The sequence below is a fragment of the Pan troglodytes genome, chromosome 11 (genome assembly GCF_028858775.2).
Source record: "Pan troglodytes isolate AG18354 chromosome 11, NHGRI_mPanTro3-v2.0_pri, whole genome shotgun sequence".
Classification (NCBI taxonomy): Eukaryota; Metazoa; Chordata; class Mammalia; order Primates; family Hominidae; genus Pan; species Pan troglodytes.
The window spans coordinates 92,122,638-92,141,756 of NC_072409.2; the positions used below are offsets into that span (position 1 = coordinate 92,122,638).

The 19,119-nt window shown below is 39.2% G+C and overlaps 1 protein-coding gene across 49 annotated transcripts in view; it reads left to right on the forward strand.

Annotated features, from left to right (window-relative positions):
* The window catches only part of ELAVL2 (ELAV like RNA binding protein 2), a 159,773-nt gene that overhangs the window by 56,611 nt on the left and 84,043 nt on the right, over positions 1 to 19,119 (forward strand). Inside the window, exon 1 of one of the 49 annotated variants that reach the window (XM_016960692.3) lies at positions 13,742 to 13,835. The exons of the other annotated variants lie outside the window; for them this stretch is intronic. The gene's annotated coding sequence lies outside the window, so the exon portion shown is untranslated. Of the gene's footprint in view, positions 1 to 13,741; positions 13,836 to 19,119 lie in introns of those variants that run through there. 49 annotated transcript variants of the gene reach the window in all.

Sequence of the window (19,119 nt, forward strand, 5' to 3'; positions counted from 1 at the left end):
AATAGGAATAAAAGCAAGGAAACAGGCCAGGCAGTGGTGCCTCACTCCTGTAATCCCAGCACTTTGGGAGGCCTTGCGGGGAGGGATTGCTTGAGGCCAGGAATTCAAGACCAGTCTGAACAACATAGTGAGGACCCTGTTTCTACAAAAAGTAAAAAATAAAAAATAACTGGGTGTGGTGATGCATGCCTGTAGTCCCAGATACTTGGAAGGCCGACGGGGGAGGATAGCATGATTCTAGGAGTTGGAGGCCACCATGAGCTGTGACCACACCGCTGTACTCCATCCTGGGCGACAGAGTAAGAACTTGTGTCTAAAAAATAAAAGAAATAAAAATATGAAAAAAGGAAGTAAATAAAATAATGCAACAGATTCAGAGGATGGTTATGGGTCATTTTGACCTTATGCAGGGTTTTGGCTTGAGAAGTTGGGAGAAAACATTAGGGATAGACTAGAAAGTTAAAAAGGCCCTTAAATGAAGGTCTGTATGTATACAATTGATGGTATTTGAGCAGGTGATAGCATGAGATGTTTTTGGGAAGTTGAAGCTAGCCATTATATAAAGATGAGCATGTTGGAGGAGGAGACAGATTTGAAGCAGTGTATGTGATGATAAAGGCTTGCCCTGGTGTCATGGGAATTGGAGGATGAGGGGTAGATACTGGTAGACACTCATTTTAGTGAAGGTAAATTAGCAGTTATGGATAGACGACAGTGTTGATTCAAAAGCGAGGGGACATGGTTCAGTGGCTACAAGAAGGTGCTCTGACTTATGATGGGGCTTATGTCCTGATAAACCCATCTTTAAGTTAAGTTGAAGATATCATAAGTAGAAAATACATTTAACATACTTAACCTGCTTAACATCATAGCTTTCGCCTAGCCTGCCTTAAATCTGCTTAGAACACTTGCATTAGCCTATAATTGGGCAAAACCATCTAACACAAAGCCTGTTTTATAATAAAAGTGTTGAATGTTTCATGTAATTTACTGAATACTGACAGTGAAAAATAGAATGATTGTGTAGTTACTTGAAGTGCTGTTTCTACTGAATGTGTATCGATCTTGCACCATTACAAAGTTTAGAAACTGTTAAGTCAAACCATGTAAGTTGGGGACTATTTGCATACCTAAGGTTCAGATTCCAGGAAAAGATTGGGTGGCAGCAATGAGAGGAAAAGACAACTGAGAGATTAAGAATTGGTGTGGGGGTTGTATTAGTTTGCTTAGGCTGCCATAACAGAATACCATAGCCTGGGTAGCAAAAGCAATAGAAATTTATTTTCTCATGGTTCTGGAGGCTGGAAGACCAAGATCAAGGTTTTGGTAGTGTTGGTTTCTGGCAAGACCACTGTTTCAGGCTTGCAGAAGGCCACCTTCTCACTGTGTCTTCACTTAGCTTTTACTCTGGGTATGTAAAGAAGGAGAAATCATTGGTGTCTCTTCCTTTTCTTATATGGACACCAATCCTATTGGATTAGGGCCCCATACTTGTGACCTCATTTATTCTTAATTATTTACACTTATGACCTCATTTAGCCTTATTTCCTGAAATAACTAAGGAAATAGAGTGAAAAACAGAGTGGTTGTGTAGTTACTTGAAGTACCGTTTCTACTGAAACTACTGAACTACACAACCCTGTTTTCAAATATAGTCACGTTGGAGATTATGGTTTCAACATGTTAATTTTGGGAGATACACTTCAGTTCTCTAACAGGGGTAAGGGTATTTAATTTCTCAAGGCATGAACAGAAATGATTCTTTTCCCTTGAATTTCTGATCTACAGTTTTAGTTTTTCATTCCAGAAGGGAAATGCTTTCTCATCTTTACGATTGGTCAAGACTCCTTGCTCCCACCCCTGCGATTAGCATTTGCCGTTTTCAACCTGGAGATTTCTTTTCCATTTACCCTGTCTGTACAGTAGTTTGTGACCACCTCTGCCTTTTAAAGTTGAGTTTTGACAGTTGATATACAATTGATTTCTTCTCTAACCTCTTCAGTTTTATAGTTTGACCTCTTGTTACAAACTGCTTTTAAAGGCACCATGCTTATGCTTTAAAAGCCACTTAAACAGAACATATATTTAGAAGACAGGATGCTTTTGCCACAGATGTCAAGAGGGTCTTGGCAGTGTTTTCACAGAATGTCTGCTGGTGTCTGTGCAGCTCTGAGACTCTAGGCACCCTGTACTTAGAGAACATGTAGAGGTTAAGTGTTCATCAGGAGACCTGCGATGTTTGTGTTGGAAATACTAAGAGATGTGAGGTTTAGGATGTTTTGTGTTGTGTTGCTCTGTGTACTTATCCAGAGCAGACATCCTCAAGTCAGAACTTAATGAGGTATGCGGAAAATCACTAGGGGAACCGTAATATATAAAACATAAAATTAAAGCTCTGGGATGAATGGCTAATGCCTAGTTACATTAGCTAGTCAGTTTATAGTTATTTGCTCCAGCCTAATTTGGCTGTCTATTCAAGGTAATCAGCAGAGAGTCAAACCTTTAACTTTTTCTTGAGGGACTGCAGTGAGCCTTTTAGCTTTCTTTACATTGAGGTTTATGGTGACAGATGATATGAAGGATATTATTTCAGTTCCTTCAAGTTTTTCGTGTGGCCTCATTTTATTTGAAAGTGAATTCCCAGAGCAGCCGATATGCCTGTAACTAATCCTAAGTAGAAAATCTATTCCAAAGCAGAAAATATATTTTGGCTTTACCTGTGCAGTCACAGACTGGGAAAGCGGGTATTGGGGTGTCTGATAATGTGGATTTAAATGGTTTGGTTAGAATATCTACTCTCCTTTCATCCAACCAGGTATTTCCATATATTTTTGTATTCCCTCTCTTTTTTTCTACCACAGAAGTTTAATTTCAAGATTTTCTGTCTCATCTCTCTCTGGTATTCATTACACCTGTTACATCTGTTTTGTTTCCAGTACAAAACAGCACTGGGACCTGCCTCTTTTACATTGGTCCTCTAACCAAAGAATGATTTAGGAGAAAATTTGTCATTTGTTGAAAGGTTTTTTTTTTTTTTTTTCCTTTTTTACCATCAACGTGTCATTTTGTGTATCTTAATGGATTATTCAAGCATTTATAGCCCTTTGAAAACTTTGGTTTCAGGCATTACAAATTAATGTAATTTAGGAATATGGTTACCCCTTACCTTACCTCTGAGTGTCCTACCTCTATACATTCAGGAAAGGGTTTAAAAAGCATAGAACACTTAAAAACTTCAAATATGTTTTCTCATTTATAAGTGACATTTAGTAAAGGCTTGAAAGATATAAGAAGCTGTTTTGCAACCATACTGTTTTCCTCTGGGCTCTCTTTAAGAATGTTTATTTACTTTTCTGGGGAAGGGAGATATGTGATAGCTTGTATAATATGATACATTATTTAGGAAGCAATTTCTTGCCATTCAGATTGTGGGTTTCGGATCATTTAGCTAAAAGATTACCCTACTGAGTGTGTGGAAATCATCTTAAGACAAAATAAGGTTTGTGAAAATGAAAGTTGAATAGGAAGTTGTGCAGATGACCAAGCTTTATCATTCAGCACGTGTCAGATTTTAAGTTGTGTGGATTCTTTTGAGAAATAATTAAAAGTTTTACCGAATTCTATTACTATTTTGAACTGTTTCCTCAATACTATGCCCCAAGAATTCAGTTGAGGTCACATATGCATTTTAATACATAATTTTGTATATAGCATAAATTTAATAAATCACTTAATATATAAATTCACTATTTGTGAAATGATGGTCACTTCAGTAGGGGTAGGGGACATACATTCCACCTTACCATTTAGGAAAACTTGCATTTCTTGTGGCTGCATCTAGTGTCTGGGCACTGGCCTAGACTGATATAGAGGCTCACTGACCCTCTGTATAGGGACTGAATAAGCAGTCCCTCTATATAGGGACTAATAGGAACTGAATAAGCAGGCCAAACTTCTATTCCCCATTTACTGAGTCTTTAACAATGCCATCTAAAGTTGTAATGATAAGAAGGAAAAAATTGGGGGACTATATTCTTACACTGCCCTCTGTAAGAATACAGAAGCTCTTGGTCTCTTTTCTTTTGCTTGGATGACAGTAGTCCCTCCTTACTCACAGTTTAGCTTTCCATGATTTCCGTTACCTGCAGTTAACTGTGGTTCACAAATATTAAATGGAAAATTCCAGGCATAAACAATTCAGAAGTTTTACACTGCGTGTACTTCTGAGTAGTGTGATGTACCCTCATGCTGACCAGTCAGGATGTGAATCCTCCCTTTGTCTAGTGTGTCCATGCTGTTAGTCCCTTAGTATAGCCATCTCAGTTATAAGATTGACTTTCGAGGCATTGCAGTGCTCGTGTTCAAGTAGCCCTTCTTTTACTTTCAGCGGCCCCAAAGCACAAGAGTAGTGATGCTGGCAATTCTGACATGCCAAAGAGAGGATGTTAAAGTGCTCCATGTTCCCTTTAAGTAAAAAGGTGAAAGTTCTCGACTTAAAGAAAACTAAATACGCTGAGAGATCACATATACATAACTTTTATTACAGTGTACTGTTACAGCGGTTCTTAGTTATTGTTAATGTCTTACTGGGCCCAATTTAGAAATTAAATTTTATCATAGGTATGTGTAGGAAAAAACATGGTAGGGGTCAGTACTATCTGAAGTTTCAGGCATCTATTGGGGCTTTTGGGTGCCTGGTAAAAAGGGGACTGCCATATCTCATATATTTATTCCAATAACTGAATGAGATGATAGGATTATTTTCTCCATTTCCTAAATGAGGAAATCAAGACTTAGGATGGCAAATGCTAGAAGGGATCACCATAGAGTTAACAGTTGTAACTACTAGGCTATATCCGATTGCTCAGCAAGCTCTGTTTATTGTCGCTCACTTGTTATATTTTATATCCTGGTCCATTGGCTTTAGGTTAGTCAACTGTTATTTTTTCCTTATTTTCCTAAAATTCATACCCATTGGTTACATTAGCTGTAAAAGTCATTTTGTGTTCCCTTCTTACCTACAGTCTTAAAAGTAAAAATTTTCTAACCTGTAGTTGGTTCCCTCAGCAAAATGATTCCAACCTGTTTTTTTGTGCCTTTTTAATCACCGCTTGGACTAAAGCCTGTGTTCAGACTTTCCCTGAACTTAGTCTGGATCAGCTCTGCCTCAGCACCTCCACTGTTTTTGAACTTCTGTTTGCCCCCTAAAAGCTGGATGAATTCCCCAGTCTCTGATTATTTGACTCTTGTTTGTTTGGCACTACCTAGCTGATAGTCCACTTGTCTTACAAAAGTCTTTTACAGTGGTTCTCATCCTTGCTTGCAGATTAGAATCAAATCGGGTGCTTATAAAAATGCCAGTATCTGGGCCCTTAGAAGAGATTCTTATTTAATTGGTCTGGGGTGAAGCAAGATATTGGTTATTTTAGCTGCTTCATTGATGTGTAGTGCAAAGAGCATGGGCTCTGGAGTTTGTTAGACCCACATTGGCAGGTTTTGTGAGTTCTGGAAAAGTTAATCTTTTTTTTTTTTTTTTTAAGCCTATTTCCTCATTTGAAAAATAAGGATGAGGCCAGGCGTGGTGGCTCATGCCTGTAATCCCAGCACTTTAGGAGGCTGAGGCAGTTGGATCACCTGAGGTTAGGAGTTCGAGACCAGCCTGGCCAACATGGTGAAAACCCATCTCTACTAAAAATAGAAAAATTAGCTGGGCATGGTGGCGGGTGCCTGTAATCCTAGCTACTCTGGAGGCTGCGGCAGGTTGCAGTGAGCTAAGATCATGCCATTGCACTCCAGCCTGGGAGACAAGAGCGAAACTCCATCTCAAAAAAAAAAAAAAATGGGGATGAAATGACCCATTTTATTAAGTTATTAGGATCACAGGGGGGTAATGCCCTTTAAAACGGCTTAGAGCATGGCCTAGCATATCCTAAATTAAATTAATAGCTGTCATCCTACCCTGTCCAACAATGTTGTCTTCCTTTTCCAAATGCTCATATTCTTTCTCACATTTGCCGTATATATATCTGTTGCCCTTTCCTCATGTTTGATTTCTTGTCTTTCCCATTAAAATTTATTTACAGGTCCAAGTTCCTCAGTGATGTTTTATTCCATTGTGTGCTTAAATAAAAGTGTACCTTTTATGTTTTGCAATATATTAGACATGAAAAACTTCCAAAGAGAAATAGAGAAACAGCATCAGAACTTCTTTGAATAGAAAAGTAAACTGGGTCATGTGGGTGTCACTTTAAAATTCCAGTGGCTTAGATTTTTAAAAGGCTTTCCTTTCTCTCTCTCTCTCTTTTTTTTTGCCACTAAAGTCTGTTACTGAGACTACTGCAGGTTTCCTGCTTATATACTTTTTGAACACTAATGTCTTCGTTTTCTGTCTTAACAGGCTCCTGGTCCTATCTGTACCTTGAAGTTTAATATTTTCCTCCAAGCTTCTTATAGCTTCAGGGTAACATTCTGAGTGATACAGTCTATCTCCAGTAATAAAGGGCAGATCAACACCAGTTGAAAGGGATAACTGTCTTTCTATTTTTAATAGGTACATTTTTATTGTGCTGCATTTTTTTTTTTTAAAGTGTGAAAGAGACTCTCACCCTCAAGTTTCATTGTTATTCTTCTGATATGTCAGTAATCACCTTTGGGTTGTCGTCATTTCAGTAGCTCAGGGTCAATATATATTGCTAAGTCATTCATGTCCTGTAAATTTCAGTATGAAATAAGCATTTACTGGTTCTTTGCCTGAATAGTCTGAGCCTATATAGTTTATCTCAATATAAATTAGATCTTTGTTGCTTACATCATTTTGATGAAATTAGGTATTACGGTTATAATTTTTTAAAAGTTCTCCTTGACTTTCCTGGTATGTTAAACAGCTTTTCTATGTTACTTTTTAAAAAATAGTGCACACGATGTGGGCTTTCACAGCAATTCTTCTGGAAGGTGACTTTTCTTCATTGTTAACAGAGATAAATATTCTGCATTTATCACAAATGTTTCAAATGTCCTTGGATAGACTTAGAAATCTCTCAAGTTCAGCTAGCTTGAGACAGAGTACAAAATAGAATTTAGCATCAGTGAAGACCAGTCAGGCTGTTCTTGCAGTAGATCACTATTCCAGGTGACCTCATAGTGACCTTCAAGTACCGAAAAGTCTGGGATTCTTACTTATTTTACAATCTATTCTTTGGGAATGTAAATTCAGTGAAAAAGTTGAGATACTTTATTTTTGAGTGGGACCCAGTGTCTCTTCCTCTATCAAACCGATCAACTACTTTTCCCATTGTATGTCCTCTCCAGTTTTGATCTGTTATTCTGCTCAGACTGGAGCTGGTCATATGCTTTGGAAATACCTGTTTACAGATTGATGCAGACCTGGAGCAGCTGCTCATTGGCAGAATAGGTCTAGATTTCTATGTCGTGACTGATTCGTACTCATACTGGGAGTTTTGGGTTAACAGACGTGAGACAGTGAGGATTGAGCTATAGTGGCTTCAATTTGAAGGGGATTTTTTCCTCCCTTGTTATTTTTGTTTTCACACTATCCTTAAAGTAATGCAAAATTTGGGAGATATCTGATTAAAAATGTTTCATTTTGCCTATATTTGACTTGTAGGTGCAGCTGTGATAACTAAAAGATCCTAAGTCCTTTTTTGTCCTCCAGGACACTAAATTAAATTCATCAAAATTCTCATTTTATAATATGCTTTGGTCTATGTGTGGGCTCTTACTTGGCTGCTGAAGAACATTCAATTGTGTGAACTTGTATGACTTTATCTTCTTATCTTTCTTGTTCATCTTCCTTGATAAACACTTTGCTTTCATTTCTTGTGCTTTGATGAACAGTGCTGCTGTGAACTCTGGGAGTGGCTCCCTCTACTGCCTCAACCCTCGTTGTGACAGTTGTTCCTTGATATATGTACTTCTCAGGGAAGTACAATAAGAAGTAAAACTGTACATTGTGGGAGGGGAATAATAGGTTTGTCAACTCTATTTTGCCAAGGAAAGGCATTTAAGACCATCTGACACATTATTATCACTGTCATTTCCTGGTTTGCTTAGATGCCCCAAAGTAGGATGCACGTAACTTCACAAGAGAAATTGAATATATTTCACTTTACAAAAAACTCATTACATTTCTTATTTTGCCTGGAACCAAATAAGATTTTTCCCACAATGTCTAGTGAAGTGCTTGGCATTTAGGCCCAAGTCTACTTATTTTTCCCTACGGATATTAAGTGTTTCTTGTACATGATCAATTTACTGAATTCTGACATTCCAAATAAATTCTGATTAAAAAGTTAATTGGCAGTGTGATGTAATGGGAGTTACAGGTTGTGCCCCACCTCTGCACCTACCTAGTTCAGAAACACTGAGCCAGCCTCTGGGTTTCATTTCCTTCATTTGGTAAAAAGGAATGGTTGAGGATAGATGGGTTTCAAGATCTCTGTAGCTTAAGTTTTATCCATAATTGTAAAACTCTGCCTGCTGGGTTCCACATATTGGATGTAATCGCATCCCTAGGATGACATTCCTCAGGGTACAAATTATGTCTTATTCACCAGTCCCACTGCCCCCAACACTACCTAGTATGTGTGTGGCACCATCCTTTACCTTCCAAAGACCAAGTATTACATATATATAGTCATGTTTATCTTTAGATCTCAGCTTAAATGTCACTTAATCTGCAGAAGGCTTTTCTTCTGATCCCTGTCCCAGTTTTATTCCCACAGCATCCTTTTTTCCTTCATGGCATGAACTGCAATTCTAAACATTAGCTTTATTCTTTGGCTTGTTTAATATGTCTCTCCCACTAAGTTCCCTTAGTACCTGTCTTGTTTATGCTATAGTCTCTGTGCCCAGCATTTTTGTTTTTGTTTTTTGAGACGGAGTCTTGCTCTGTGGCCCCAGGCTGGAGTGCCCTGGCGCAATCTCGGATCACAGCAAGCTCCGCCTCCCGGGTTCACGCCATTCTCCTGTCTCAGCCTCCTCAGTAGCTGGGATTACAGGCGCCCGCCACCATGCCCGGCTAATTTTTTTGTATTTTTTTTAGTAGAGACGGGGTTTCACCGTGTTAGCCAGGATGGTCTCGATCTCCTGACCTCGTGATCCGCGTGCCTCAGCCTCCCAAAGTGCTGGGATTACAGGTGTGAGCCACCGCGCCCGGCCTGTGCCCAGCATTTTAAAAATGATTGCAACTATGTGTAAAAATGATTGCAACTATGTGTACTTTGCCCTTTATTTGAACCTATGACAACAGAGAGCCTAGTGCACATGCCTTTTCTCTGTTCTGAGCCTGATTTTTTTTTTTTTCATCTGTCATCCAGATACAATCTCTCCTTCTCACACTTACCAGATTGTGTCCTGTGTTGTGGTTCTGCATGTGTTCCCTTCTTTGCTTAGACAGTAAGTGGGAACTCCTTATCTGAGTCATCTTGGTTATCCAGCACAGTGCCCTGCACATAGGATTTGCATGTTAGAATGAATGCAGATGTCTGTCCTTCAAATGTGTTGATATTTGAGGCATATCTATTTTCTTCTATGTCCTTTTAGTGGTGACTAAAGCCTTATTTGAAAGCTCCATCTCCAAGAATTCCTGATGCCTTTATTCAATAATGAACCTCGTTGTTTTCAGGTTAGTGCATGGCCACTTTGTAGTTGTGCAGAATTGTACCAGTTTTTCATGCTCTCTGAAGTTACATGTTTTTCTTCAGTTTAACTTTTGGTTTTCCTTGGAGTTACTCCATTTAAGTGGCTTCAGACTGAGCTGAGTGAGATCTTGCTGTCTTCCAGTCTTGACACCTTGAATATTTACTTTTGTTTACAAGCTAGTTTCTCTTTGGCTGTTTTTAATTTGGAGGACTAAAGTGTAACAAATGAGGTAAGGATAATTCTGCTTATTAATGTCTTATCTGGAAGTATGATGACTTCATGCCTCCAGAGAGTAGAGTTTGGCTACCTTTCACAGGTATTGGAGTAAATTCCAGGTATACTTATTGCCCTTTTGAGATAAGAGTTTGTTGGATGCATAGGAAATGAAGTGGGCTCTCACTCTAGCCAGATATTTACCAGTTAGTATCTTGGGATATCTGCAGACTCAGCTGAGCTCACAAATGGGAGAGGGGATGAAGGCACAATGAGCAACTGAGATGGGAAGCTGGGATTGGAAAGAGAAGAGCCTATCAAAGAAATTTGTCCTCCTTCCTGGTTTCACTTCAGCTCACTTCTTGTGCCCCGGGGTCTCCATCCTTAGCTATGCTTCCACATCGGGCCCAAGTCTGTTTACCAAACCTTGGTGGTCAAGCAGGCTGGTAAATAGTTTATTAATAAATTCAGGTAGAATTGCCTCATTGGCAGAATATACCAAGAAGTATTTGAGCATATAAAGTGGTTTTCTTGGTATGGGATGGAACATACACTAATTGTCTTCAGGCTTAATCTTAGTTCATGGTTGCAGCTCTTTAAAATGGCTTAAGCTCTTGCATGGTTTTTTGTTTTGGTTTGGTTTCTTTTCGTTTGTTTGTTTGTTTTTTGGAGACAGTCTTGCTCTGTCACCCAGTCTGGAGTGTGGTGGCAGGATCTTGGCTCATTGCAACCTCTGCCTCCCAGATTCAAGTGATTCTCCTGCCTCAGCCTCCTGAGTAGCTGGGATTACAGGTGTGCACTACCACACGCCTGTAATTTTTTTGTGTGTATTTTTAATTTTTTGTATTTTTAATTTTTGCATTTTTAGTAGAGCTGGGGTTTCACCATGTTGGCCAGGCTGGTCTTGCATGTTTTTGAGAATGCTAAGACTCTGTGTTAAGCACTATGCTAGCCTCTGAGCAAATGCTTACCATGTACTTTGATTTTGAATTTTTCAGGAATAGCTATAGCGTGTGATTCTTAAATTGCCAACTAAAGCATCACCGTCTGCTGTTCAGTAATAAAAGTGTTTTGACTTGGTTATCTGCTTGGACATTTTTATGTTAAAGAAACTTCTTGGTCGGGCATGGTGGCTCACGCCTGTAATTCTAACACTTTGAGAGGCTGAGGTGGGAGGATCCTTTGAACCTAGGAGTTTGAGACCAGCCTGAGCAACATGGCAAAACCTCGTCTCCACAAAAGATTTAAAAAAATTAGCCAGGCGCGGTGGCTCACGCCTGTAATCCCAGCACTTTGGGAGGCCGAGGTGGGCGGATCACGAGGTCAGGAGATCTAGACCATCCTGACTAACACGCTGAAACCCTGTCTCTACTAAAAATACAAAAAATTAGCCGGGCGTGGTGGCGGTTGCCAGCTACTCAGGAGGCTGAGGCAGGAGAATGGTGTGAACCCGGGAGGCAGAGTTTGCGGTGAGCAGAGAATCCCGCCACTGCACTCCAGCCTGGGTTGCAGAGCAAGACCCCATCTCAAAAAACAAACAAAAAAAGATTTAAAAAATTAGCGGGGTGTGGTGGTGTGTACCTGTGGTCCCAGCTACTCAAGAGGCTGAGGTAGGAGGATCCCTTGAGCCCAGGAGGCTGCAGTGAGCTGTGATCACACCACTGTACTCCAGCCTGGTTGGTGACAGAATTAGAACCTATCTTCAAAAAAAAAAAAAAAAAGGAAAGAAAAAAAAGAAACTTTTCTTAAATATGCTATTCTGCTGTATGTTTTGGTGGCTTAAATATTTGGTACTTGGAACGTAGTATATTGTAGAGTTCCTGATCTGTTTGGTGAAAAGATGACCTTTTGAGGGAAAGAAGAAAGCAAAGCCTGGAGTGTGTGTGTTTATGTGTATCTTTGACCATTAATTTGAATTTCTCAGGTTGCAGTGATAATGGCAGTTTGACCTTACCATAAATTAAAGATGTGTTTTTAGGAGAGCATGAAAGCAGAAAACAATTCTCAAGAAGGTTAGTGCCTTGAGAACAATACCCTACTTTGTATAGTGCCTGAAATTTTTTATAAGCCATTCTTTTATCTGTAATTTGTTATAACATTTCTTTTAATAACCCTGTTCACTAGCAGAGTGAGAAAAATCTGTTCTTAATAGATGAGGGAAGTTATGAACATAAAAAACTTGTTGAGGGTCACAGAACCATTAAGAAATAGATTTAGGACCAGCAGTGATTGTCTTTGGACTTTCTGTAGGCTTTTACCTTCATTCTAGTCTTTTTTTCCATATCCTTGTTAGTTTGTTAGCCTGGGACTTGGGAATGAGATAATTGCTTCTCTGAGGCCACTCCTAACCCTGACTGTTTTATGTGAAAGCTTAAATTTGCTCCAAATTTCCTGAATGCTACATAGTGTTGTGACTTGCCCTTTTTTGGCCTTAATTTACCTGGCCATGTCTTAACTCTCCTGAAGAGCTGAACTAAAATCTTCATTTTGATATAAATGGATGCCTTAGGTTCTGATGTTTTAGTTATGGAAAATAGTGCTTATGTTTTGGGTGCTGCTGTGTATTACACATGATCATTTGATTTGAGTTTAGACCAAATACTCTTATTTCTTTAACCTTGACCATTAATGAAGAATATAAGAAGAATGTTGGTGTAAGCCAACATAGTTATGGATGTGAGCTAAGAGGTGTGTTTAAGTTTTACGAAGGTCACAGGAAATTGACCACAAATTTTCTAAGAAAATAATTATAAAAAGACGCATAGGATTCAATATTATAAACTTTCAACAAATTGAAAATATGCTTAAAAAGCCATTTTTCAAGTTTATTAAGTTGGAAATTTATCTTAAGAGTTAATAACAATTGAATGTCCAGGGGGAACCCTAAACACTTTTTAGTGTTTATATTTAAATAAATGTGAGAGCTTCACATTCTGTTTAGAAAATTCTCTGTTGTTTAGACTGCTTTCTTATTTTTGAATCTCATGCACGAGATTAGGAAACAAATGTAAAATGATTATTGTAATTTACTATTAATACCAATTGTTGATCTGTTCTCAGTTTAAAATGTTTTATAATACAGTCCTGGAAAAGAGAATCAACCTAAGTTATGTGTGAGGTTTTGTAGAATAGATGATATTCTCTGCAGATTTAGGAACCCATACTTTACCTTACAATAGAGATTGGACTTGGAAGTTCATGAAGTTTTTTTTTTTTTTTAAGGAACATTATCACCGATTCTGGGGAAAAAAAAGAAAAAGCCAGTAGCATTAACATAATACTCTGCAACCTTAAAGGTTTGCAGTTGATAAGGAATAATTTAATGTGCCCTATAAAACCCACAATTTTGGAATTGCTCCAGCTTTTTATTTTTAGCTGTGGCTTTTAGTTAATGAGAAGAGGTGAAAAGTATAGTTTCTCCTGGTCTCTGCTTGAAATCACAGAAACTTTCCACACTGTGAAAGCTCAGGGGATTTTGGGAGACCATCCTTATGAATTGGGTGGTGGTGTCTCCTCCTCTTTGTTCAGGCCTCTTTTTCTAGAGAATAGCAAAGAATGGTGAGTTGATTACCTTCAGATTTTAACCAAACTGTAATTGCTCTGATATTGTCAAATGCACCTAGGGACAGTGTTGCAGTATTTTGAAAACTTACACAGGAAACAAAATAGCAGCTTTGGAGGCAGGGAAGAATGCATTAGTTTCTGAGTCTAAGGAAGCCAGAAGGAAGCCCGCCCACCCACTCTCTAGCTTTCATATTCCCTCAGCCACCTCCCAGATCTTCCATTGCTGTGCTATAAATAGCTAGTGTTTAGGCAGGGCGTTGCTTTCTTCCCTTGCCTTTAAAGACTTTCTGCAGGCCCTGGAATTGCCTTTGTTCCTCTGTCTGCCCACTTTGCCAGTGTGAAGCAGGTTTTCATGGGATTCTACTGGGGTAAACCAAAAGCAGCAGAAAAAGTGTGAAGTAAGACCTCTTATTTCCCCTTCAGTTCCTTCCCCACTTACCTCCTGTTTTACCTCCAAAATACAATTTGTGGTTTGTCATGAGACAGTTTTTAGAGCGTTAACCTGGAAATTTAATGTTAATTCAAGGGCTTCTGGTGTAGTGCCAGGTGATTTTTATCTTTTTTGTGTGCTGCCCTACTCACTGCCTCATCCTGGGGATAAAGCACTTCATGGGCCCCTCCTCTTTTTTCTCATAGCAAAATATTTGATTAGGTTTGAATTAACTGTCTCAAACTCAGCCCCCAGAAGGGACAGGATATACCTAATTCTTTGTGGACAGGATGACTTTCTAATCCAAATCCATAGTAGTATAAACAGGCCAAATTGAGTTATTTAGAGTGCTTTGAATGTCTGTGGCAGTCATATTAGGATGTTTAGTGACACAGACTTGATGCTTTTTTGCCTCATTTTTTGTTATGCATATTCATTAGAATATTTTCACAGATGATTAGGTCTACAATTAAAGATCCTCAGTTTATATGACCTTGGAAAACCCCCTCCCTCCCCCAGTACTCTGACATTCTGAACCTCTCCATCATGGTAGAAAAGCATATACCCTTTAGCACATTTGACATTTAGGCTATGATACTCTTTTACTTAAAATCCAGCCCTTGCAGGGGCCGGAACATTAAGGCTGTATTGGGAGAGCTGGAAAGAAGGCACCCCATTTATAGGGCAACCTGCTGGCTAGTAGCTCTGGGAATATGGACTCTTGCCAAACTTTATTTATTAAGCGAAATCAGAAATATAGTTTTATGAATGTGAAATTGTTACATTGGTGAAATTTTAAATGTTGAACACTACTGTTTTTGTTTGTGTTTTGTTTTGTTTTGTTTTGTTTTTAAGGACGTTGGAGAAACCACGTAACATGTTTTCAGGCTAAATCTACCCTCTAGCTGCCAGTCCGAACTTTGGCCTGGAGGTTGAGGAGAGTTACAGATCTGCTTGTTTTTGTCTATCCTTTGCCACTTTTCCTTTGTCCTTCTTTTCAACCTCGCACGTGATTTATTTAAGCAGAGTCCATTGTTGGCTTTTTATTTTTTGTTTTCACAAGCTGGCCCTCGGATTCTGCCATTATTTGAATGCTTAATACTTTAAGTAGACTTTTGACTCCCATCCCCTCAATGTTTTCTTCCTGCTGGTCATAGCCACTCTGGGGGGTTTTGTTCACCATGCCCTTAGGTATATGATGTACTTTGTATCAGGAAGAATGTTCAGAGTGGCCACCTGGCTGCTGCTGTTTATGTTGGCCATGTTTATTAGAATAGTTCTTAGTTAATGTGTAGTCAACCTTGGTGGATAAAAAAGATTCACTCGTTTCCATTTTGGTAATTTGTAATGTAGGAGGCCAGCTGTCTTTATTCTTGGCAAGTAAAAGTATGGGTCGTTTTCCAGTTAGAGCAAGAAGTTACTTAAGAGAAATAACTGCTGTCTTGGTAGCCAGCGATGCAGAGCAGTTGTTCTTTCTTAATTGATGGCAGGCAAATTTGGTCTAATTACTGTTCCAGGGCAGTGGAAGTTTTCTTCAGTTTTAATTTACCGTTCTTGCTTCTACCTCATGATACCCCCCCTTTCCCACTTTTGCTCTTTAGAAATGGAGAATAAAGAATAGTGTCCTGATGACTCAACTCAATTCCAAGGCCTGCAGTCTCCAGATCTTTGTTGTGAATCCTGGGTTTTAGCCTGACAAAGGATGGATGTAAAAAGCATGCTTGGGTGGGGCAGAAGGGTATAGAAAGGGCACGTTTCTAAACCATCTATTTCCCTTATAGTGATTCTCAACTAGAGACTGGCACTCAGAATCGTCAAGGAACTCTTTAAAATAGTCTAAGATAGAGTGATAGAGTGGAATTTGAGTAGATCTACACTCTTCACAGAAGAATTGAAAAATTTGGGTTCAGGGTCATGGTTCCCTTTAGAAGAGTGGTTTAAGGATCTTTTTGTTCATACCCATCTCAGATTAAAGTAGTGGATGATAGCGAGAATTTCTTTTTAGCTGGATCTGAAAGAGATTGCAGTCCTAACTGCTGTAGACTATATTGCCTGGTACTTAGGTACTTCCTGAAAGTTTTATCAACAGTTAAAGACTATTTACTGCTAAGCAATTTACATGTTAAATCTACTCTACTGAGAGTTCTTTTAAAGAAACTTGTACTTTACATAGGATGAAGTTGTAACAGGAAATGGGTACCTGGAAACTCTCTGAGCAATTCTAAATCAGGAAAACTTCAGCCTGCTCTTCTTTATAATTTAAAATTTTCTTAGGCAGAAGTCCACTTTAATGTTCAGTATCAATGCTGTGCACAGTCTCCTATTGTTTAGCACTTTAAACACTGGGAAGCAAAATGCCTCATTTCTTCTCAAATACGTGTCCACACTCAAATATTGAAGTTAGAAGTGGTAGTTTTCATAGCAGCAGTGATTTTGCCATCTTTTTTTTTTTTTTTTTTTTTTTTTTGATAGCAAACTATTTAGCATAGGTCAGGTAGAGAAGGGATTATTTCTGGCTGCGGGTTCTTAAAGGTTTCCTTGTGTGCGTTTGACTTCTTTGGACACCTTCTTAGGACACAGGTGTGTTTTGGAGAAGTTCCGTGAGGGGTGGAATGAGTGGGGTTTTGTACATCTTTGTTTTCCCAGCATCTGAGCACAGCGCTTGGTACATGCAGTAGATCAGGAATGTTGCTTTTCTAGCCTTGGGGAGTTTCTTTACTCCTCTTTTTGGTATTCCACACACCAGACCTTGGCTGTGTTGGGGAGAGAGTATAAACTTCAGGTTTCCTCTTGATTTTACACATTGGTGATGAGATTGGCTTATTTTAAACTGTGAGATGGTGACAATGGAACACACCTGTCCCTGGTTCCTCCCTGAGGTTTATATTGTTATAACAAAGGCTTGTAGCTAGGAATTAAAAAATGCTGATTCCACTTGAAGTTTGAGCTTACAATATGGAATTAGTAGCTATATGTGGAAAGAGATGTGTGTGTTAGTGGTAGGACTTGACAGCCTACTTTCCCCTTTTTCCCCTTGACAGTCTACCTTCCTCTTTATAAACAACCTGAGATGACTTTGGCTGGCTCCTCCAGCTATACAGGGTTGCAATGGAAATTTTTCCCACTTGGCAGGGAACATAAAACCACATGGATAAGTAAGGGGGTTGTTTTTTTACTTGCCACCTTGAATCACTATTCATGGCATTCATTCTCTTCATGGATCTGTCTTGATATTTTTTACTGGGGAGATAAAGGTAAGTCAGCCATATAGGAGCACACAGAGTTATCTGGTCCAACTGAGTGGTTCACAGAAGGCTTCCTCGAGGTGTTGTCTGCTCTCTTCCGGTGCTGAGGATGTTTCCATGAGGCAGGAGAAGAAAGGTAGGCTGTTGCAGGTGGAGAAAACAGGTTGGGTGACACTGGAAAGCACTGGGAGTGGGAAGAACTACTGGGAGCTTGTTAGAGCTTGTGTATATGATGCGGGGGTGCTGGGCATGTGGATGAAGAGGTAGGAGCTGGGTCAAGTCAGCTGCCTCACTAGGGAGCTGAGATGTTACTTCATAGGCAACATGGAGTGAGCAGAGCTTTAAAAGAGATAGTAGTGGAGTGCTGACCATTATTTTAGTTAGATCCCCACAGCCGTGGAATGGAGGAAGGATTGGAGAAAGGGGCAAGCCTGGAAATAGAGAGATCAGCTAGGAAGCTCTAGATGGGGTCTCAGCACTGATTTCAAATCCCAGTTTCTCACTTAATACTTGTGTGAACTCTTGAAGTTTTGAAATTCTCATTTGTAAATTGAAGAGAATGTAATATAGCTTATAGTGCATAAGATTTGTTTTGGAGACATGGTCTTGCTCTGCCACCCAAGCTGGAGTGCAGTGGTGTTAATCATGGCTCACTGCCGCTTTGGCCTCCGGGGCTCAAGCAGTCCTCCCACCTCAGCCTCTGGAGTACCTGGAACTACAGGCACATGCCACCATGCCCAGCTAATTTTCATATTTTTTGTAGACATGGGGTTTCTCCATGTTGCCCAGGCTGGTCTCAAACTGCTGGGCTCAAGTGATTCTCCCACCTCCAGCCTTCCAAAGTGTTGGAATTACAAGCATGAGTCACCTTGCCCGCTCCACAAGAGGATTAAATAAGATTTTGTTTGTAAAATATCTAGCTTGAGACTGGCATGGAAAGAGGAATCAATAATTGCTAGTTTCTTTCCCTTGCCATTTATTTTTACTTTTAGTTGTAGGATTCGTTGGATTCTGCAGAAGGCAGGGAGATCATCTGAACTTCTTTACTGTAGCAAAAGATACTCAAATCCCACGGAAAGTTCCTTTTCTATTTTTCTTGTAATTAAATGTGATTTTAAAGCCACAGTTTAAATTCAGGTCATTTTTGAAGATCATGATAGGAGAAAGATGATAGGAGAGTGTATGATTTTGTATGAATGTAGATACGTGGATCATTTGCCTGATCCATTAATTGTGGAAACTTGATCCCATGTGATCTCATAATGTACACATTATTAATCTAGATTCTAGGGTATAATCGTGGATTAGATTTCTACACTCTTGTTTTCTCTGTATTGTAAATCTGAATATAAGTACAAGATGCCTGGATCATCTTTGGAGTTCTTAGCAAGAATAAGGAGGTAGCAATTTCTAATCTTATTAAAATTCCAAGAGCCTGAGCATAAGCAGGCTCAAAGAGGATGGGAGATGTGTATTTTTATGGGGAGTTGGGGAGGGGGGTCACACACTTTTAAAAATAAGGTAAATTAAAATAGGCAAGGCTGTAATTCTAATGTGAAGTACTTGGGCTGTTAGTACTCTGTATATTTAAACATAGTCTTTGGAGGTCTGGGGTTAAAAATTGCAGCATTGCAAGTAAAAATTTTTAACTTCCTTAGTCACCGTTTGTGACTGTGCTAAATGTAGTTTAACATAGCATCTGCTTCAGCAGTCCAGGACAGGAATTAACAGTCATGATTAGGAAAAGTCTGCATACTGTACTTTCTGTCCACAGTCTTTCCTTTCCATGTTAAAAGGCTCCCAACACGACTCTGCAGCCTTGCTGTCCATTTAGATGTGGGGGGAGGAAAAACTGACAGGCTTAATCCAAAAGACAGATAAGCAAATTTTTTCTTTCTTTCTCTTTCTTTCTTTCTTTCTTTCTTTCTTTCTTTCTTTCTTTCTTTCTTTCTCTCTTTCTCTCTTTCTCTCTTTCTCTCTTTCTCTCTTTCTCTCTTTTTTTTTTGA